Source organism: Saimiri boliviensis, chromosome 7, assembly GCF_048565385.1.
Source record: "Saimiri boliviensis isolate mSaiBol1 chromosome 7, mSaiBol1.pri, whole genome shotgun sequence".
Classification (NCBI taxonomy): Eukaryota; Metazoa; Chordata; class Mammalia; order Primates; family Cebidae; genus Saimiri; species Saimiri boliviensis.
Window position 1 is genome coordinate 35,193,659 of NC_133455.1, and position 23,324 is coordinate 35,216,982.

Sequence of the window (23,324 nt, forward strand, 5' to 3'; positions counted from 1 at the left end):
GTCCTTTTCCACAGGGAATTTCCTTGTGACCGAATTGTAAGTGAGGGAGGTAGCTGGCTTATTTATGTTTGTTCTATCTTGTTTAGGAATAGAATGGGAGGCAGGTTTGCCCTGCAGTTCCCAGCTTGATTTTTCCCTTTGGCTTAGTGAGTGATTTTTGGGTCCCAAGATTTATTTTTCTTTCACATCGTTTTGTCCACCAGGGAGAATCTGTCCTAGCAATGGAGAGAGAAAGAGCGAGCTTGAATCATAACATTGGGTCCCTGGATCCAGCTAGGCTTCAAGTCAGTTGTGCCTCTGTGTGTGAACCAATAACTGCCCTCTTTGTTTAAGCTCATTAGAATTAAGTTTCTCTCGTGGATAGCTGAAAGACTTCTGATAAAAACACACAGAGGCTCAGTACTGAGAAAATCTTACTCATCTTTCAAGGCCCAGTCGTAGTGGTATCTTCTCCACGAAGTCTCCCCAGGGCTCCCCAGCCTGAAAGGCTTGTTTCTCCCTCTGGGTTCCTATTGCTCTGTTCTCCTCCCACACACCACACTCTTAAACTCATCTTATTCCTGCTACGAGAACTTTTAGCCTTTTGGAAGCAAGAACACTGTCCTTATCTCATTTTCTTGAGTGCACAAGCTTTATTCCATTTTCATAGCAGGTGCTCAATGCATATTTGACCAGATAAATGAAATAAAAATGAATGGATAAAGAGTGGGGTTTCAGTGCTTATGGAAGGGAATGCAAAATATAGTTTTGTGTTAAGGGCTCTCCTGGTGTTCCTAATCATACTAAACACACATATCCTACATCTACTTCCTCATAAATCATCCTACTAGGGAAATCAGCCAAAGATCGGGACTGCTATAAACAGGCATTGGGTTGTTTACTTTACCAGCGTAATAACTACCAGGCTTTTGTAAAGGGCAGTTGTTACTTCAAATCTGAAGTTTCTATCATATCACTCTCTTCCTGTTTGAAACCCTTCAATGCCTTCTCTATGCTCTTAGGAAAAACTCCAAAGTTGTGTTTATGGCTTACAAGGTCCTTTGAAACGTGGCTTCTCCTCATCTCTCTAATCTCATCTCTTACAACCCCCGACCTGGAATCTATGCTTTGGCTTCTTGCAGCTCCCTCATTATGCCAAGAGCTTTACCTGCTCTCTCTTTCTTGGTGTCCCTCTTCCTCTGTCTTTCCATTGTTCTTCTTCTAGAATGATTATTCCTTCCCCAGATCTTTTTGCCTAGCTTATTCCTATGCAGGCATGAGGACTTTGCCTGGGCATCATTTTCACCAGGGGCCTTCCCTCATCCACAGGGTCTCCCCAGTCAGGTGCTCTCTGCACCTCTCTATAGCTTTTACCATACTTCTTTGCAATTGCCCATTTACATGACAATCTTCCTCATTATGCAATTTGAACCAGGTCTATTCCTCATTTCTATCACATGATAGAATAGAGATGCTCAATGTCTATTGGTTAAATGGCCCAATGATTATACAAATGATGGGAAAACTTCATAGTAATTCTCATAGTCTAACTCAGTCTTAGCCATGTTCTCCTTTGTTGGTTTCCTCACTCTGTAGAGGGGTGACCAGGCCTTCCTATCAGAGGCAGAGGACAAGAGAGGGATGTAAGGGCCATAGTATCTTTAGAGAAAGCAGGGGGATCATTTCTAACATGTAATCCCTGTTCTCTTAACTCTCCATGGAAACAATAATGGGGATCACCAAGATATGTTTAATATTTTAAGGGCCTTGTAGAAATCATATAAAGCCCATGACAAGACTGCATAGGCTAATAAAATAAGAAGGGGCAGAAGGTGTAGTCTGTGTATGATAGACAATAGTGTGTTCTATGTCTGCTTCTTTCCCTAAAGAAACTATTGCGGGGAATGCGCTTCTACTTAAAGGCAGATATGGCCAAGAAAACAAAAGATCCTGTGTCTCTGTCTGACAGAAGTATTTAATTGCTGGCATCATGCTTCCCAGTCCGTTGTTCCCCTATCTGAGCAAATTTAGAAGCCCAAGCCACCATGGAGATATCATATGGACCTCCCAGACTGTGTGAGCAAGAAGTAAACCTTGGTTGGGATAAGCCATTAAGGTAAGTTTAATATTGTTAGTTATACTAGAAAAACCAGTTTATTTTGAAGTACTATTTTATACTTCTTTGAACCTCCAAGAGATTGCTTGGTACTTGGCACAGAGGAGATATCAAGCATTTGTTGAGTAAATAAACGCATGAGTGAATGAATAGAAAATAATTAACCGTGAAGCCATGTAATTGCAGACCATTGCAAATCAGAAAACAGACTTTGAGGATTAAAAATATAATAAGTGAAATAGATGCCTCCAGACATTGCATTACAAAGTCTTCTTATTTCTTGCAGCAGGAGGAAGTAACTTTGCCAACAGAACTCAGTTAAAAACGTAAGTCTTTTACAAGATACTTTGCTCATAAATCTAAGCACTTTGTCTCAGTTATGAATGACTCTCTCTAAAATATCAGGAATGTAAGATTCATTGATATTGGTCTTAGCTACTCAGTGGAATTTAAAATTCAATAATGAATTCAGGATGTGGTTTGCAATTCACCGGATCAAACAAAGCCTGTACAATGAGTAGTATTAAATCGGGTGGAGACCAATTTTCAGAATCTTTTCTCAGCAGACCTTTGCGACTGCATGACTATAGTCTCTCCTGGTTGGAAATAGTAGCATGGAATATGCTGTTATGTGTCTTGGCTTCTGCATTTACAAAAGCTCACAGCCTAATGTCAATACTGGAGGCAGGGTCTTTCTTTTCTAGTACATTGATTTTAAATTAAATTAACTTTGATCTTTAGGTCATCTCCCAGATTATAAAAGCTGAATGCCTCATTAATGGTGAAAACAGTAGGAGTAAATGTATCGGAGCAGGTTGAACAATTTAAGTACTTTGAAATGCAACTAGTGCAAAGTAAGAGTATTGCAAACTAGCTAATTAAGCGTTATTTCCAGACATGCTGATGAGGAAAAACTGCTTGAGCAGGGTGATTCTTGGAAAATAGTTGGGGTCTTCCAAGCTCCTTTCTTGCCTTCTATTCTTTGGGTCCTTCTACTGTGCTCACCCAAATTTCATTTACCACTTGAATCATGATGGTCCCCATCTACTCCCACAACATTCTCCACTTTCAGAAGGCTGTATTAGTTATCTATTGCTGCATAACAAGTTACCCCAAAACTTACTGGCTTAAACATTTATTTTCTCATAGTTTCTGTAGGTCAGGAATCTGAGCATAGCTCAGTTGGGTCTTCTGTTGCAATGTCTCTCACAGTCTGCTAGAAAGGTGCCAAGTGGGGCTGCAGTCACCTCAAGACATGAAAGGAAGTCTGTAAGGGAAGAATCTACTTTCAAGCTCAATCATGTAGTTATTGGCAGGATTCAGCTTCTTGCAGGCTGTTGAATTGAGAGGTTTCGGTTCTTTGAGGGCTGTGGGCCAGAAACAGCTCCAAGTTCCTTATAGACCTATTCATAGGGCAGCTCAAAACATGATGAATTGATTCATCAGAGCAAGCAGGAAAAAAGGGCCAGAGAGAGAAAATGAGAATGAGAGTGAGAGAGAGGGAGAGAGAGAGAGCAAGCAAGATGAAAGTCACTGATTTTTATAACCAAATTTTGGAAGTGCTATTCCACCACTTTTGTTATATTTTATTCATTAGAAGTGTGAGTCACTAGGTTCAGCCTACATTCACAGGAAGTGAATTTCATGGGACATTAATACTATCAAGCGGAATCATTGGAAGCCATCTTAGAAGTCTGCCTAGCATGAAGAGCAAATGCATGCTAGCAGAAAGTACTTCTTAGAGTTTTTCTCTGCTATAGCTCAGTAGAAGAGAGGAATGAAGCTGAGCATGGTGGCTCATGCCTGTAATCCCAGCATTTTGGGGGGCTGAGGCAGGTGGATCACTTGAGGTCAGGAGTTCAAGACCAGCCTGGCCAATGTGTTGGAACCCTGGGGTAGTGGTGGATGACTGTAATTTCACCTACTTGGGAGGCTGAGGCAGGAGAATTGCTTGAACCCAGGAAGTGAAGGTTGCAGTGAGCCAAGATCATGCCGTTGCCCTCCAACCTGAGTGAAGAAGTAAGACTCCGTCTCAAAAAAACAAACAACAACAACAACAAAAAACAAATGATAATGAATGGATATTTGTGACTGAGGCAGCTTTCTTAAGTGAAGAAAATTATTTGATATGTTTTAACTTTCAAATTAAAGAATTTATATGTGTATACCCAGAAGAGGAATTACTGTCATATGGCAGTCCTACTTTTAATCTTTTGAAGAACCTCCATATTGTTTTCCATAATGACTGTACCTGTTTACCTTCCCATCAACAGTTTACAAAGGTTTTCTTTACTCCACATCTTTGCCAACACTTGTTATCTCTTGTTTTATTTATTTATTTTTGAAATGGAGTCTCACTCTGTCACCCAATCGGGAGTGCAGGAGTGCGATCTCAGCTCACTGGAACCTTCATCTCCTGGGTTTAAGCGATTCTCCCACCTCAGCCACCCAAGTAGCTGAAATTACAGGCATGTGCCACCACCCTGGGTAATTTTTTTGTATTTTTAGTAGAGATGGGGTTTCACCATGCTGGCCAGGCTGATCTCAGACTCCTGACCTTAGGTGATCCACCCGACTTAGCTCCAAAAATGCTGGGTTTACAGGCTTGAACCACCGTGCCTGGCCCTTCTTGTACTTTTTGTAATAACCATCCTTGTTACTGTGAAGTGATACCTCATTGTGCTTTTAATTGGTATTTCCCTGGTAATTACTGAAGTTAAGCAGCTTTGCCTATATCCATTGGCCATTTTTGTGTCTTTTTGGGAGAAATGTCTATTCAGGTTAATTGCCCATTTCTAAATCGGATTATTTTATTGTATTGTATTTTTTGCTATTGAATTGTGTAAGCTCCTAATATATTTTGGATATTAACCCCTTATCAGATTCATGGTTTACAAATATGTTTTTACCAACTTGTAGTCTGCCTTTTTATTTTGTTGATTGTTTTCTTTTCTGTGTAGAACCTTTTTATTTTGTTGTAGTGCCATTTGTTTATTTTTTTCTCGTCTGAGTTTTTGGTGGGATCTTCAAAAATAATTGCCAAGCCCAGTGTTTTTTGCAACATTTTCTTCTAGGAATTTTATAGTTTCAGGTCTTATATTTAGGTCTTGAACTCATTTAGAGTGGATTTTTGTGTATGTTATAAAATAAGAGTCCAATTTCATTCTTTTACATGTGAATATACAGTTTTCCCAGCACCATCATTGAAGAAGCCATCCTTTCTCCATGTGTCTTCTTAGTTCCATGTTAAAAATTAATTTACTGCATGTGCTTGGATGTATTTCTGAGTCTGTATTCTGTTCTCAGCAATCTCTCTTCTGAGTATATATCCAAAGGATGTGAGATCAGCAGCTCATAGAGATATTTGTGCTCCCATGTTCATTGCAGCATTATTCACAGTAGCCAAGATATGGAATCAACCAAAATGTTCATTGACAGATAACCGGATAAAGAAATTGTGGTACACACACATGCGCACACACATCAATATACATGCATTGGAATATTATTCTGCCTTCAAAAAGAAGGGGATCTTGCCTTTTTCAACAACATGGATGAACCATAAGGACATTATATGAAAGTGAAATAAGCCAGACACAGAAGTAAAAATACTATGTGATTTCTCTTATAGTGGAAACTTTGAAAAAAAAAAAAAAAGGATAATTCATAGAAACAGAGAGTAGATTGGTGGCTACCAGAGCCAGAGGTATTAAGGAAGTGGGTAATGGAGAGACGTAGCTCAAAGGGTATAAAGTTGCAGTTATGTGGAATGACTAAGTCTAGCAGCCTAACGCATGGCATGGGACTCTAGTTAATAATATTGTATTGTATTGTATACTGCAAATTTACTGAGAGAATAGACACCAGGTACTTTTACCACATGCACACATGCAAAGATAGCTATGAGAGATGATGAATATGTTCAGTAGCTTGACTGTAATAATCATTTCACTCTATCTATGTATAACCAAACAAGTGCATCTTAAACATACACATAAAAATTAAAGGAATTTTGCATTTTACTTTATCCCATGTTACTATACATACTGTACTTATTATATTCCAGGGATTCTTCTAAGTGCTTAATATGTATTAACTTGTTTTATTCTCAGACAAAAAAATTCTACAGAACATTATCTCCATGTTAAAGAGTGGGAGACTGAGGAGAAGATGGGTTCAATGAGTTGCTCAAGATTACTCACCCGGTTAATGAAAGAATCAGGATTCAGCCAAAGCAATCAAAGTGCAAAGTCCAGGTTGTTATCTATCATATTTTACTTTCTTTCTACAGTGTTTTGAATTATGTGCTGTTATGGGCTGGATTTGTGTGCCCCTGAAATTCATATGTAGAAATCCTAAACTCCAATACCTCAGAATGTAATTATACTTGGACAAAGGCCTTGAAATAGATCATTAAGGTTAAATAAGGTCATTGATGCTGAGTGCTAATCAAATAGAACTAGACACCTTGTAAGAAGAAGAGATTAGGACACAGACATACACAAACAGGGAATCCCATGTGAAGACATAGGAAGACGATGACCATTTACAAGCCAAACAGAGAAAAGGCAGAAAAAAACACTTCTAACACCTTGTTCTTGAACTTCTAGCCTCCGAGACTGTGAGGAAATGCATTTCTGTTGTTTAAGCCACCTGGTCTGTGGTATTTGTTATGGCTGTCCTAGCAAACCAATACACCTGCCATCGGGAATATTAATATCCCAGGACGGTGTGCCATTTTGTGTCTGTGCTTTCCAGTATCCCCTGATATGCTCCAGTTTTACTAGTGTGGGTGTTACAGAAAGCACTTGGGGTTTGGCAGCCAAAGCAAGAATTACCTTTAGCAAAATTAGGCGAGCCCCATAACTTCCCTATAAAGTGGATCTAATAACCTCTACCTCACAGGGCTGTTGAGAGGATTAATGAGATAATGTGAAAGTGCCTGGCACAGTAGCTGACATATGTTAAATCTTTAGTAAATGTCATTTATTCCTTAAACAGCAAGTCACATGTTCAAGCAATTACTGAAGACATAACAGAAGCAAGCCCTTTGTTCACTCTTCCTCTATGTCCATGCAGTCCTAGAAAGAGATGAAAAACATATTCCCAGTTTTTCTTCAATACAGGCATTCTCTGTATTGGTTCACTACAATTGTTCTTCATCCTGGTCCAGACCTTTACTACCATTTTCATGTAAGTGCAAAATCTCAAGAGAACTCCAAAATGGCCTAGCTTCCAGTCTTCTATGAGTTCTTTAGACTGCAGATAATTCAGAAAAATATACTGTAAGAACAACAAAAATTCCACCAGAGCGGGATCCAGTTTAATTCAGCCAGGGCCTACTGAGTACCTAAAATGCAGACAGTAAGCTACTTCCTATAAACTCTCACCCAACGACTAACACAATAAAGGCAATCTCAACTTGCCGCAAAGCCAGAATAATTATAAGAACAGGGAAGATCTTGATTCCCTGGCATTTTATATTGATCAGATCACATTTGAAACTGTTTTCAATTGTGGACACTCTTTTTAAATATATAAATTATCAAAGGATATAGTGTTCACTGGATAGTGAGAACTCTAGGTAAAAAGTTATTTAAATAAATGGGGACAATGAATCAGAAAGTAAAACCTAGGGAAGACACTTTAAGTGTTTAAAATTCTTCAAAATCTGTCACTTTGAAGGTCCCATTTCTGTTGCTCCTGGTAACAAAACTGCAACTAATAGTGAGACATAATTTAATTCATGAAAACTACAAATTTTTGCTGAGGACTGAATTGTATTTCCTCACCCCAACTCAACCAAATTTGTATTCTGAAGCTCTAACTCTCAATGTGAGTGTTTTTGGAGCTAGGGCTTTTAAAAGGTATTTAAGGTTAAAGGAGATCATAAGGGTAGGATCATAATCCAATAGAATTGGTGGCCTTATAAGAAGAGTAATAGATCTCTCTCTCTCAAGAAAAGTCCATGTGAGGACATAGTGAGATGAGAGTTTACAAGCCAGGAAGAGGACCCTCACTAGGAAGTGAAGCAGCTGGCATCTTCATCTTGGACTTCCCAGCCTTCAGAAATGTGAGAAAATACGTTTTGTTGTTTTAGCCCCCGAGTCTATGTTATTTTGTTACAGTAGCCCAAGCTGCCTAAGGCAGTGTCTAAAAGCTAAAATTGAATAATTTAATGAGCACTGAATACCAAGCAGGGGCCTTGATGCATGTGTGTTAGGGTACACTATAGGAAGCATTTCCAGGGCAGGTCAGAGGTTGGAGTGGCTGACTTTTATGGTCTCTTTCTCCTCAGTTTCTATGATGTCCCAGTCTTTAAAGCCAGATAGATACAGAACCCCAGGTTCCTCCACTTGCATCGCCATCTTCTCACTTTATGGAGGATGGAGACTTGACAAATTGGTTTCATCTCTTGTGTCAACTCTAATTACTTGGCAGTGGCTATTTTGGAACACTATTTTGGGAAGGGTTTTGAAGTGATAAGGGAAAAAAATCCATCATAGAAAGAGCTAATATTTATTGGGCACTTGTCATGTACCAGGTCCTATTCTAAACCTGGTATTTGTTTTAATTTACTTTATACTTGCAACAACTCTAAGAGTTGAATTAATGTGAACATTTTTTTCCTCTTTCTTTCTTTCTTCTTTCTTTCTTCTCTCTCTTTCTTCTTTATTTCTTTCTTTCTTTTTCTTTTTTGACATAGTCTCACACTGCCGCCCAGGCTGGAATGCAGTGGCATGATCTCAGCTCACTGCAACGTCTGCCTCCCGGGTTTAAGTGGTTCTCCTGCCTCAGTCTCCCAAGTAGCTCAGATTTCAGGCACCCTCCACCACGCCCAGCTAATTTTTTGTATTTTTAGTAGAGTCAGCGTTTCACCATGTTGGCCAGGCTGATCTCAAACTCTTGACCTTGTGATTTGCCTGCCTCAGCCTCCCAAAGTGCTGGGATTATAGAAGTGAGCCACTCCGCCCACCATGAATAATTTTGTATAAGAATGTTAAGGCACAGACAAGCAACTACTCAAAGGCCACATGGCTAGTAAATGGTAGCATCAGATCACACACCTAGTAGTTTGGCTCAAGAGCATGCCAATGACATCGCACTGTAATATCTTTCCAACAACCCATTTGCAATATTTATCATGAGTGGTAGGGGATGAAGAGGTATGTGCTTGGAAGGCAATCGGGATCTATTTTGGAGAAAACTCAAACTAAGACAAGTAGGCATAAAACATTTTTATTTGAATGTCATAGTTATTCAGACCCACATCAAAAAATTTTCAGACTACTTAATAATTGAATAACAGGTCTGTGCTCAGTAACCCAGACACAATAAATTACAAGGAAGCTGTGTTTGGAATTCCAGGATTTTTTCCAAAATTCTGTCTGGAGTCATGTTGTACCAGTTCATGCTATGATGGGTGGTAGGAATAGGTAACACCAGTTATTAAACCATATTTCTCTGACTTTGCAGCCATCCATGATTGCAGGAACTCCAACTTCCCTCTTAATCTAATTCTCCCCTCCAGACACCTATTTATTGAAGTATGTTAGCAATCACATATGCTCAATAGTTGCTCCAGACACCTCATTCCTTCCATTAGCTCTCCTTTCTTGCTCTAGCTCCCTGTGTTAGTATCTGCTTGAGTTTTTTCATGCAATCTCTTGTTAAAAATGTTGATAGCTACGAAACTATTTCCTTTCCCATCTTGTCACCTAACTCTGTCTCCTGAAGGTAATGTCATTGTCTTTTTCTTCCGTGGTTTAGATTTGCTTGATTTCCTCAATTAACTATGTCTGTTGAATACTCTAACAGTAACCCCCAAATCTGACACATGACAGTAGGTTTTTCCCTATAGACAAGCACAACCCTTTCTTCAATTAGCTCCAAAGGATAATTCCCAATATCTCATGTCCCTCAGTGTCTGGCAGATTAACGAGAGACAGGCAAATGGGAGGCACTGGCTTACAAAATAACCTTTCCAAGCCAAGCATTCATTGTGAATACACATGATTTTTTACATGATTTGAAGAAAATTCCATGTCTCTCCCTGCACAAGTCTCAATGTGTCTCATTTTTGAATTTATTTAAAATAATGCTTTCTACCAAATTGGCCTCAAGAGCCCTGTATCATTTCTCCTTCCAAAATTTTCTTGTGTTCTCTTTATTGTAGAGAAGGCTAAGGAGAGATCATGAAAATCTACAATTCTTGATCCTGCATTTTAAAATCCAAAATGTCAAAACCAAATAAAGTAGGTCAAGGCTTCTCCATATTTAGCAGACACTAGTGCTTTTCCATATCAGCAAATATTAAAGTTGATAGATAATCAGAAGTGTGATATCTTTTTTTAGTGTAAGAAAATGTTACAAGGGGCTAACATTCTATTTTTATCTTAAAGAAATGGAACAAATCCAGCTATATAACTTTATTGCTTATGAATTTATAGATGAGCATTTTGTACACTTAAATAAAGGTACTTTAGTTTGCATTTATTTGGACAATGAGTAATAGCTAAACACATTCAACGCATTAATTATCAGTGAAGTCTGTTCAAATACAGCCTGTGATTAAGTTCACAAAACCTTCAGGGATTTGAAGCAATATTTAAAATTCTCATAGTACAAAATGGAAGAATGTGCAAGGAGGAATAATACTTGAATTCAAGACCAGAGGTATCTGGGGAAAACTGCAAGTCTTCGGTTTATTTTGAGTTTGAAAGTTATGAATATCCTGCATTATTCTGGGTCTTAATAATACTCAGTTGGACAAACATAATAAAATGTGTAAGTAAAATTAAGTGATGGTGCTACTATTCCTTCTAATAATAGCAATTCTAATATCTAGGATACGTGCTATGTTTCTTTAATGAAGAAGAAAAATGTGAAGACCTCTAAAGCAGGTCAACAATATAATGAACAATTTTTCTAAATTCACCTCACTAATATCAAGGAATGACTTTAACAACTACTTGCAGGATAAAAGATCCTGCTATCAGTGGAGACAGGCACGAGTTGAAGAACTTCAACCCGGGAAAGATTGCAACCTGAAGCCTCAACTCTCTCATCTCCTTCCAAATATGCCACCTGCCTCCTTACAGTATGAGAAGAGAGTTATAGTGACGCCTATGTGAAATTGGATTTTTTTTTTTTTTTTTTTTTTGAGGAGGATGTCATCTGAATCCAATCTTGGAGCCATTAAGAACTGGATTCCCTAGAGTTCATGATGTTATATACAGTCAACAGCCAAAAGCCGTCCTTCAAAGTAGGGGACATTGAGTTTGGAGCAATTGCTCTACCATTTACAGGGCACTGGCTGGTAACCTTGCCCTGAAAGCCATTCATGACCTAGAAATGCCTGACATTGGCTTTACATTCATGATGCTGTATCTATTTCTGTTTTGGATATAGGATTCACTGAACCCAGGTCTCTGAGTGTTTGCAATGAACTCATCCGGCATCCCCTCTGCAATCTCTAATTTTGACTCTAGCTGTGTCTCAAGTACCCTGGCTCTGTCCTTAGGCCTATCAAAACTTTATGTCCATCTGAATTCTTCCCTAGTAAAAGAACTTCCTCCCGCCCCTAACCATTGGCCATTTGGCATCAACAGTCTCCTAATCTAAATCATGGGTTCTACTACATCTGTTATTTGCTTGGTGCCACCCTCTGCTTTCCAGGAAGAGCAGCCTGAAAGTACTCCTTCTGATGCATTTATTTTTCTCTTTTCTTTCTCTTTCGTGAAATGAAAACTAAATGTATAAGATTTATTTATTTATATCCTCCTCTGGTGGCAGCAGAGGAGGAGGAGGAAACAAGAAGAAGAAATCGTATAGGAGGAGATTGCTTTCAATATTGCTAACATAATAATTCGTAATTCCTGTGAAGTGGTTAACATCTCTTGCTAAATGGAAGCTCCTGGAAAAGTCCAATTTTCTCTTATCACTCAGATATCACCTCTTCCTCCCCCAATAAGTGAGTATTACATCAGAAAGCCAGATTCAACTGTGTATATATACATTGATGTAGGATATACTTATATACATAGGATATATATATATATGTATAATGTTTCTATATGTATATCTATATCTAACTATATCTACATGTAGATATCTATATTATATAGATATATCTTAACAGCTATATTATATCTATATATTTATATTTTAATATATCTATATCTTGTATCTATATTATATCGATATCTATTAATCTATCTATATACGGTGCTTCTTTGCAGCATATTATATATATACATTATATATATACACACGCGCACATATATATATTTCCATTCCTGCAAGATACGTATATATTGCAAAGAGCACAGAGGTCAAGTACACTAAACTGTGTATGTGTGCATGTGTTTGTGGGAGAGAGAGAGAGAAAACTCCTATTGGAATAGATTTAAATTTCTGTGATCCCCAAACTGTTACAATTTAGGGAGGCTTCTTAAAAAAAAAACACCTAAAATTATAAATAATAACTTAATAATTAGAATGACTGTGTATTTGGGATGACAATAGAAATCCAACAAACCATAGATTTTTAAAAGCTGACAAATACCACAAATATCACAAAAAATAACAGCATTTATGCTACTGAACTACTTTACACGTTTCTATAATATTCTTGGCTACACATTCTCTGATTACTTCTTCAAATGGCTATGGTTTTGAAATATTGTTATTTCTAGAGAAAACGTAAAAAATCAGCCTTTCAGCAATATTGACTAATATCTGTTTTTATTGTTAATAATTTGGAAATTTTATCCTTAACACTAATTACTGGTACTATCTCACAAATTTAAGAAAACTATTATCAAGTTTCTGTTATATACAATCTATTATAGATGTATCCACTCTTTATAGTACTAATATATAATAAATTCTCTTTCTTATTAGCGCCATCAAAAAAAAAATCTTTGTAACCTTTGTGATTGCAAATACCATATTATAATGAATATATTCCTGACAGAAGAGAAATTCTGTTCTGCTCAGATATTAATGAGAAGTGAATGCCCCTTTTCAATTTTACATGTCTACTAATAATATCTATATGTAACTTTATCTACATCTATATATCTATATTATGTAGATATATCTTAATATATCTATCTTTTATCTATATAGTATATTTATACTATATTATAGGTTTTCCATGGACCAGCTCCTGGTTCCACACAGTTGCAACCATGTTTTCCCTCCAGGACCCACATTCTTCCCGTGCCATTGGGCACACTCATATTATGGTGGTATGGTGCTTGTGTCTGCACCTTGGTGTCATGAAACTAAGTGAGTTTGTGTAATGAATGGGGGGAGTGTGCCTGGAAGCCATTTCATCATCAGAGAGACCAGCAGTAACTTGACTTCACACAGAGGGAACTGAGCTACACAAATACATTCACTAAACACAAATTATGATTAATTCCATTTTCCCTTAATCAGATTCCCAAATTATCTGCAGTTACATCAACAATATCTGACTTGAAGGATAGTATGACAGAGTGGAGAATGGTGTGGAAAGAATCCACAGCCTTTAGTAATTGTTGTTGTTATTTTGTTTTTGCGAATTTTACACATTTACATAAACCTGGAAAGGGGCTGGTACAAGTGAAGGGTTCCAAAACTTTACTTCCTTAGCTTTATGTTAAATCAAACTCTCTTCCAGCCAGCATCTTCCTGACTGCTTAACAAAGATGGAAGCTAAACTCACCCATAAAATGTTATTGATGATGACTTAGCATTTAAAGACTATTCTTTGAGAAAAAACATTATCAAAGACTAGAGATAAAGCATGCTTAGTAATTAGGGCCCTAAAGCAAGATATCATATAGACATTTCTCATGTCAACTGCTGAGAATGTCATAGAACACTCTACAAGAAAAATCCAAATGGGTATGGTAGTATTCCTATAGATCTAGTTTCTTATTAAGGAGAAACTGTATTTTACTGTCAGACACAAAGTGTCTTATTTATAATTTATTGAATATTGTGACACAATTAAAAAATATATATCTCTGGTCTTTGTCCCTTGTTTGGACACAAAGCTTCTAAAACTCCTGCCATTTCCTGAGTGATGGGGTTGGCAAAAATATTTCACACAGAGCTCCTAAATCCTGTGGAATTTTTTCGGTGACATTAGAATCTCTTGTTCTAATGAGATGACTCGTAGTGTACTCATAAATAGCTTCAGGATAAGGGCCGATCACCAGAAAGACCAAGCCATGATTAGAAACTTGAAGCTGTCAGCCCCATTCCCTATCGCATGGGGAGGAAAAAGGAACTGAAGACGGAGTTAATAATCAATCACACCAATGTAATAAGGCCTCCAGAAAAATCCCTAAGCTTTGGAATTTGGAGAGCTTCTAGGTTGGTGAATGCCCTCACAAGTTGGAAGGGTAGCATACCCCAGTCCATGGGAACAGAGTTTCTGTAATCAAGACCCTTCTGGACATGACCCCATATACTTCTTCATCCGGCTGTTGATTTATAGCCTTTATAATATCCCTTGTGATAAAAATGTTAAGTACAGTGTTTCCCTGAGTTCTGTGAACTGTTGTAACAAATTATGGAAGCTAGGGGGAGGATTATAAGAACCCCTGATTTGGGCCAGGTGCGGTGGCTCATGCCTGTAATCTCAGCACTTTGGGAGGCCAAGGTGGGCGGATCACGAGGTCAGACGATCAAGACCATCCTGGCCAACATGGTGAAACCCCATCTCTACTAAAAATACAAAAAAAAAAAAAAAAAAAAAAGAACCCCTGATTTGTAGCTAAGTTGGACAGAAATGTGTGTACCCTGGGCAACCAGTACTTGTGACTGGCAGTAGGGGAGTCTTGTAGGACTGAGCCATTAACCTACGAGGTCTGTCTTAACTATAAGTAGTCAGTGTCAGAATTGAATTAAGTTATGGACACTCAGTTTGTATCTGAAAAGTTGGAGAACTGGTTGGTACAAGAAAAAAAAAAAATTCCCACGCCTTTGTTATCAAAAGTGTGAGCAGAGAAACAGTTTTCTTTTAAATATCAGAATGTGCCAAACAGGCATGGTGCTTTGTGTCTGTAATCCTGGCACGTTGGGAGGTTGAGGCAGGAGGATTGCTTGAGTCCAGGAGTTGGAGACCAACCTGGGCAACATAGAAAAATCCCATTTCTAAAAAAATGAAAAAAAAAAAAAAAAACAGCCATGGTGGCATGCACCTATAGTTCTTCTTGCTACTCAGGAAACTGAGGCAGGAGGATCACGTAAGCCCAAGAGTTTGAGGCTTCACTGAGGTATGATCACACCACTACAGTTCAGACTGGGTGACAGAGTGAGGGACCCTGTCTCTTGGGGGGAAAAAAAAGAAAAGGAAGAAAAGAATATACTTTAGAACATACATAGTTTTTATCCCTTAGTATAGATTTCAGTCATTCTCAAATTCTGTTGTTGTCTGTAAATCCTCTGGGCAAGTGATTGAGCTTTATGGACACTACATCACTAGTTTAGTCCTGATTTTGATGTTCACGTTGGACTAAACCAGGATAAATAGCCCCTGTACAGTATTCTGTCTTAATAAGACTTACTTGCTGGGTATGCTGCAAGTTAGAGAACATATTTCAAAGACTGAAACAATCACCTGCAGTATGAGTTCACTATTTACAATAACTAAACCTGGATATTCTGAACTGAAAACGTAAAAGTATGGTGGCTCTTCAGGTGGTACATAAAAACTGGAGCAAATGAAGAAAATGATGATAATAGATCCCACAAATCGATGAATATGCTCTGTGATAAAATTTAAACAAGATTTAAAATGTTAATTATAAGATCTATGATGGTTAATTATGAAATGAATCACTTCTCTATTACAAAGGAGATACAGAAAAACACCGAATCACTGTAAGAGATTCCTTTGTTGAATTAAACGAAGTGTGAGATGTATGGGGAGTCAAGAAATCAATGTAGAGAAATAGAAGCATAAGTTAGTAGCACAAGATTCTAGAGGATATGACCTTGCTTCTCAAATGTTTACCTCGAGTTATGGACGGAATCATGTTTGCTTTATATACATGTCTATTTCTTATGTGTATAATTAAGAATTTGTTAAAGAAATCTAGGACTGACAAATACCAAAAAGAGGTTACCTAAATTCTTTTTCTTTGAGATAAAAATATCTCCAGGTTGCGGCCGGTGCTGGAGCCTGAGGAGAGCCTCGTGGGAGGAGGGCCGCAGGGACTGAGCGAGTGACAGACGCACCACCCGGCAATACTGCAACCTTGTAGGGCCTCCATGGACCCTCTGCGTGAGTGTAGAATGAGGCAAGCAGATTCAAATGCAGAAGCTATTCCACATGCAGTGGAAGATATTCAAGGAGACAACAGATGGATATCTCAGCACAACAGATTTGTCCTGGATGGTAAAGACAAAAAGCCTAATGTTCTGTTTGTGGGAGACCCCATGGTGCAGTGAATGCAGCAACATGAGATATGGCGAGAGCTTTTTTCCTACTTCACAAAGGAAGTAAGGAAGATACAAGACATGTTTTGTAGAAACTAAAGAATAGAGAACTGGAGAATATTAAATCTAAGGTCATTGTTGTCTAGGTAGGAACAGACAACCATGAAAATGCAGTAAAAGAGTTAGAAGGTGAGATCGAGGCCATCATTCACTTTATCAGTTTATCAACACAAGAGAGCCACAAGTCAAAATTCTTCTATTGGACTTGTTACCTCAGGTGAGAAGCCCAACCCTTTGAGGCAAAGAGTGAACCAGCTTCTCAAGATTTCCCCACTAAAGCTTGCCCATATGTAGGTCCTGCATACAGACAGGGGCTTCATGCACCTGGGAGTGCCATCTCCTGCCATGATATATTTGCTTTTCTGCATCTTACAGGAGAGGGCTATCCAAAGATCTGCAAAGCCCTCTGTGAACTGGTCATGCAGCTGATGGAGGAAACACCCATGGAGAAACAAACCATCGTTGCCTGACTGGCTCCCATCACTGTTCATCTCTTCCGAGCTTCCTCCATCAGTTATGTCACTGGCACCACAGAATCCATCTCTTTCTCAAGGTACTTTGCTTTGCAGAATGCAAATGTTCAGATCTAGTGTTTAAAGGGGTAGAGGGATTTACACTGGTCCTGCATGTAGAAGGTTTATTCGACCCAGGAGTAAAATTAGCCTAGGAATATTGTTGTTTAAATTTATCTGAAACCAGAAGGGTACTTGTTAGTTGTATGTGTGATGCATTTGTTGAATTATCACTGTTTTTCCTAGGACAATATCAAGTTCAAGTACGGAACAACATGAAGATTTCTTGGCTTTGCTTTCTGTGGGTTGTCGTATATAATAATTATCAGAATCATATCTACTTGGCTTAAAAACAAATTTTTTAATTTCCATTTTTAAGGTTCATAATTTAGCCTTTTTTCTTATTTTGCTTTATTGATATGTATCCTCAATATTTTCTTAATATGTAGCAAGAGATTGAACATGTCTGCCATTCAAATATGAGATGTGCTATAGTTACAAGGGAATTTGTTCCACTTTCTTAATCCTTCCTATATTTAGCAGTGAAAAACAAATTTTGCCCCATATAGGGAACGCTTTGGAAGGTCTCTCTCTTTTTTTTTTTCTTCTTTTCTTTTTTTTTTCCTGAAATGGAGTTTTGCTCTTGTTGCCCAGGCTGGAGTGCAATGGCTCAATCTCAGCTCACTGCAACCTCCACCTGCCAGGTTCAAGCAATTCTCCTACCTCACTCTCTGGAATAGTTAGGATTACAGGCACCCACCATCACAACTATGAATATTTTTGCATTTTTATTAGAGACAGGGTTTTACCATATTGGTCAGACTGGTCTTGAACTCCTGACCTCAGGTGATCTGCCCACCTCAGCCTCCCAAAGTGCTGGGATTATGGGCGTCAGCCACTGTGCCCTGCTAGAAGGTATCATTTTTGTTACTAAATATCATGTCTATAATAAACTTATACCTGCAGCCTTTCCTCTTCTCTGACGTATAAGCCCCCACCATTTACTCTCATGGTAGTACCAATTTAGAACTCATTCTTGTGTAGTGTTCTGTGCTACGGAGTCTGTTTAATGCTGCCCATATTCAGAGTTCTGGTTTGCTTTCTTTGTTTTTCCCTTAAAATCTGTTATAGTTTCCTTTTTTGGAAAAAACAACTCAGCTTCCCATTCCATAATACCTGCCACTATTTCAAGTTTTATTATATCCCAAGGTGTATATTTTATTTTTTATTGACTTTGTTTTTAAACTAAAGCAGTCCAAAAAACTTTGGTCTTTTCTCATGGGGAAACAAATGAAGGTGCTCTTCAGAATAGACATTCTACTTTTATCCCATGAGTTTGGGATAACTAGATTTGTTTAACTTTTAAGGTTTCTCATTAACATATCTTCACCTGAGAATTTCCTTCAAGAGAGCTCTTTATAATCTTAATGTTTGCTTGAGCTGCAAGAACTGCCATGTAAAAATAAATAATGGGACAATAGATGGTATATTGTTCAATATACCTATGGAATATATATTAACTGGATGTACAGACAGATATTTGGAATGGACCAGATGGGTATTAAAGTAACCCATCAAAATGCGCTCTGCAGTGATTATGCTTAATGTTCAAATTCAATAACTAAGGTATGTGTTTTATGTTCTGCTCGCAAGGCAAATGGCAGTGCTTTTGTGTGCTGGAGGAGAGGTTTCTGATTTGTACTAAGACTCACTTCTGATTGAGAGGGATAAAAGTTGGGCTGATTTTTCTCTAGTCAAGACTCCTTCCAGATTTTTTTTTGTCTTTAAAAAAATGCATGCTTTAAAAATGTATCATGTCTTTATTAATAACAGAAAATACACAATACACATGGTGCTCACTAAATTGGTTTACTACATTATATTTTTTTCTTGCTAGTCCAGATTTTTGAGTTTTCAAGATAGATTTTTATTTCTTATTTTTATTTTTAGCTGAGGTATAGTTGTATAGGAAGGAGAATTAAGTAAGAATTTGTGTGTGCAAAGACAATTTCCTATCCAGGTCTTTATCTGTTATCTGTTTGTCAGAGGGTGAGAGTATGGTCCAAATAAACCCATTAGGTTACTACTGAGCATGCGATTTTAACATCTCTTTTGACAGAGGATCAAATATTCCTTTGTGATCTGGGCTTCTGCTTTTTTGCTTATGTATGTAAACTTCAGACATTATTACATTCTATATCTACCATAGCTATTCAAGCAACAGTATTCTAATAACCAGCCTTTTAAATAAAAATCTGCCTTGCTTTGATGTTTTGTCACACAATTCTTAATCCATCTTTTATGACTCTTCTCTTAATTTGATTCCTCTTTAGTTGTACAGCTCGGTTTAGCTCATCTTCTATAAATATGTGTTATATCAGTCAAGAATATATTTAACTGCAAATAGCAGAAACCCCTAACACATAATATCTTTAAAAGGAAAGGGATTTACCTGTCTCCTACAATAAAAGCACAGGGGTAGTTAGTTAGGGCAGGTTAGTGGGGCTCAGTGATGTTATTAAGACTCCATCTATTTCCCCAATATTTCCCCCTCTGTTATCCATAGCATAAGGACATCTTCAGCATGTGTATAATCTCATGGACACAAAATGAATGCTGCACCTCATCTTATTCATGTTACATGCAGAATGATGCAGAAAAAGACTACAATCCTCTTATCAAGTGATGGAATCTCTTTCCTTACCCACTGAGTCTTGTTTGGCCTTGTGACATGCCATGACCAATAGAATGTGAAGGAATCAAAGATATTCCAGCCACAAGAAGCCTTTCATGCTTTTAAAATCTGCCTTGGTGCCACCAAAACAGTCTGCTAGAGGAAGAGAGACCATGTGGAGCAGAGAATGGCTATTCCAAGTGAGGCTACACTAGATTGGTGGGACCTCAACTGACCCACATCTTACCACAGCACATGTGTGAGTCACCCAAGATACTAAGAGCTGCCCAGCTAAGCTCCACCTAACTTGATGACCTGAGGAACCATGAGCTAAATACATGGTTGTTTTAAGCTGCTAAATCTTGAAGGGTGTTTCTATGCAGCAAAAGCTTGCTAATACACATGGACTCTTCACAATTGCACCATCCCCACCCCATCTGCATCTGCAGTATCCTTGACTTAAGGGACTGCCTTTCTATTCTGGCTGAACGCTCAACTCTCGTTCTTCATTAGTAGAAATTGAAGGGAGCTGTTGGCTTCTTTCTGTGGAATTCCTTTCACCAGTTTTGGACAGTCCAACAATGAGCCCAAGTGGCTTTCTCCTAGGCATGTCCTGCATATGACCTTACATTTTTAGCTCAGATTAATCTGGAGGAGCAAGCTGCCTAGCACAGTCACCCTTTCTTGTCTTCAGATGTTGTTGTGGGTGAAAGATCCCAATATAGTATCCCACAAACTTAGAGGATAGTTATCAACTTCTCTGAATCATCTTAAATTCCCTCTCTATTGGTTTGAGGTGGGTATGGAAGTACCCCTCCTACACTTCAGTAAATGAGTGGGACTCATGACACACCAGCTGCCTCCAAAACTCCTCTGCAGTCTCCAGTAATCCAACCATTGCTACCCTCCTTTGGGTGCTGGGATAAGAATCATTGTTTGAGAGACAAGGTCTCACTCTGTCATCCATGCTGGACTGTGGTGATGAGATCCTCGCTAATTGCAACCTTGAACTCCAGGATTCAAGTCGTTTTCCTGCCTCAGCTTCTTGAGTAGCTAGGACTACAAGTAGGCACCAGCATGCCTGATTTTTTTTCCCTTTTTTCTTTTTTTGTAGAAATAGGGTCTCACCTCTTGCACATGCTAAGAATCTTTTAACAGATTTTTAAAATAACATCCCTTTCAAATTCTACATCATGGTTTCTCCTCACACCAGAATGTGACATCAATTTCCATTTTATCATCCTGTACACTGAGATAAAGTAGTCCCCACATGCAGATTTTAAGTTTATTAGCAAATACTAGAGTCATTTTGGGATAGAGGCAGAGAGGGGAGGAAGTTAGATAACTGCTTTTCAGAACTCAGAACTGAACAGAAAGCATGCCATGTCTTAATTCAAATTTTAATCACAAAACCTTAAATTCACTTGAACATTATCCTTATCACTTGGGATTCAAAGCTACCTGAAGGACTATAAACAAAAGGTAATGAATGCCAGTGAAGAGGTGTCATAAACGTTGAGATGATTCCTGCTGGGGTGCGGCAGAAAGCAGCTGCCCTACAATGTCTTTTCTGATTTAACATCTTCATTCATAAGGCAGAATAGGGAACAGACAGCACACGGATGAAATTCACAGATGGTACTCATTTGGGAGATATTATGAATACCAGGGATATCAGAGAAATGATACAAAAGGACCTAGAGAAGGAATAACAATGAGGCTTGACTTTGAAAATGCAAAGTGATATGTCAGAGTGTAAAAAAGGAAATCTTCAACATTTAAATAGCAGGGAGAAACTGGAAGTCAATGTTGAAAGTGACATCAAGTTAGATAATGGAGTGAAATTTAACAATGGAAACTTTGAAATCTAGCAGTAAAATTACTTGTATATTTTAAAATCATCTTTAATCACTGAAAACTTAATTAGGTATCCTTTCTATGGGCTCCTATAGCCCTAACTTGTCACATTGCTTTTTCACATTACATTTGATTTGTTTATTCTTCCCTCCAGACTTTGAGCTTTTTGAACAGAGACTGGGTTACGTTCATCACTGTAAACTTGGGGTTTGCCTCAGTGACGAGCACATGAGGGACACTGTATACTTCTTGAAGGTAAATATGAACTACTTCCAATAGCATCTCTTTGTATAGAATGCAATAATGCAAAGTTATCTGGTAACATTTAGATTTCAGAACACTATAAGTAAAGAGAAAGGGTTATGAAGAGTTGGCAATTATAGTAATAATACCAACTTTCATTTGTATAGGTTTTTCATAATTATTGTTTGAAGAGAAAATATAAAGACTTTAACTGTTATATTTAAAAGAGACAGAGAGGGCCAGGCACAGTGGCTCACACATGTAATCCCAGGGCTTTTGGTGGCTCAGGTGGAAAATTTTCTTAGGGCCAGGAGTTGGAGACCAGCCTGGCTAACATGATGAGACCCTGACTCTACAAAAAATAAAAAATTAGCTATTTGTAGTTATGTGTTCCTGTTGTTCCAGCTACTTGGGAGACTGAGGTGAGAGAATCACTTGAGCCTGAGAGGTGGGGGCCTCAATGAGTCATGATTGCATCACTGCACCCCAGCCCAGGTGACAGAGCAAGACCCTGTTTCAAAAACATAAAACATATAAAATATGAATACATAAATACAAAAAGGGGGCGTACCTTACTATAAAGAACACATTTGAGAATTATAGATACTCTCTGATTTGTAGAAGATATTATCCTACTACAGACTATGCTAACATGCAAGGCAAATGTAGCAAAATGCAGAAGCTTAGGTTTACTCAGTAAACCACTCAGTAGTGGTTTACTGAGTATGGCTTAGGAACCTGTGTTGGTCTCCAAAACTCTTTTAAGGGATCCACAAAGCCAAAAGCATTTTTATAATTATACTGAGATGTAGTTTGCTTCTTTTACTCTCATTCCTTCTTGAGTGTACAGTGGAGTTTTCCAGAGGCTAAATAACATGTGATGGTATCACCCAGTGACTAGTGAAATGTTTGCTTTTACATTCTGTGCTTTACATTATTCACAGCTTGAATATCTAATGCAGTAAATATTCATAGACGTAACACACGCGCAAACTTTTGGAGACCCTTAGTCATTTTTAATAATGTAAAGCAGTCCTGCAACCAAAAAAGTTGAGAACTGTGGGCTTAGAATTCAGACTTCGGGGGTAAACAAACATAGATCGAAATCTCCATTTTACTGATTTCTCAGTTATTTAGCTTTTATATGCCCTAGTGTCCTGGGCATAAGATTAATATTTACCTCATGGAATTGTTGTGAGAATTAAATAAGAAAATATGAGCAAAGAACAGAGCTTAGTGCCAAGTCCATAGTCAGGGCTTAATAATGGGTTTATCATCATTGTAAAGGAATGAAAACCTGGTGACTTCCAGGAGCACTTTTATGACTCTTTGGAAACCAGGTTTCCTTTGCAACATCCCATTCATCCTCCAAGGAGAGCAGAGGAGAGGAGGTGAGAGGGCAGAGTCTTTATTCCTCTTCCTGCCTAGAAATCAATGAGAA

The 23,324-nt window shown here is 38.1% G+C and overlaps 1 long non-coding RNA gene and 1 pseudogene across 1 annotated transcript; both read left to right on the forward strand.

The window, feature by feature from the left end:
* Positions 1 to 2,358: 2,358 nt before the first annotated feature.
* Positions 2,359 to 8,166, forward strand: LOC141584988 (uncharacterized). The gene is made up of 3 exons (XR_012518269.1): positions 2,359 to 2,421; positions 6,208 to 6,351; positions 8,056 to 8,166. It is a non-coding gene; the product is annotated as an uncharacterized LOC141584988 (long non-coding RNA).
* A 7,142-nt stretch (positions 8,167 to 15,308) lies between these two features.
* LOC101051609 (platelet-activating factor acetylhydrolase IB subunit alpha2 pseudogene) lies at positions 15,309 to 21,936 on the forward strand (annotated as a pseudogene).
* Positions 21,937 to 23,324: the final 1,388 nt, after the last annotated feature.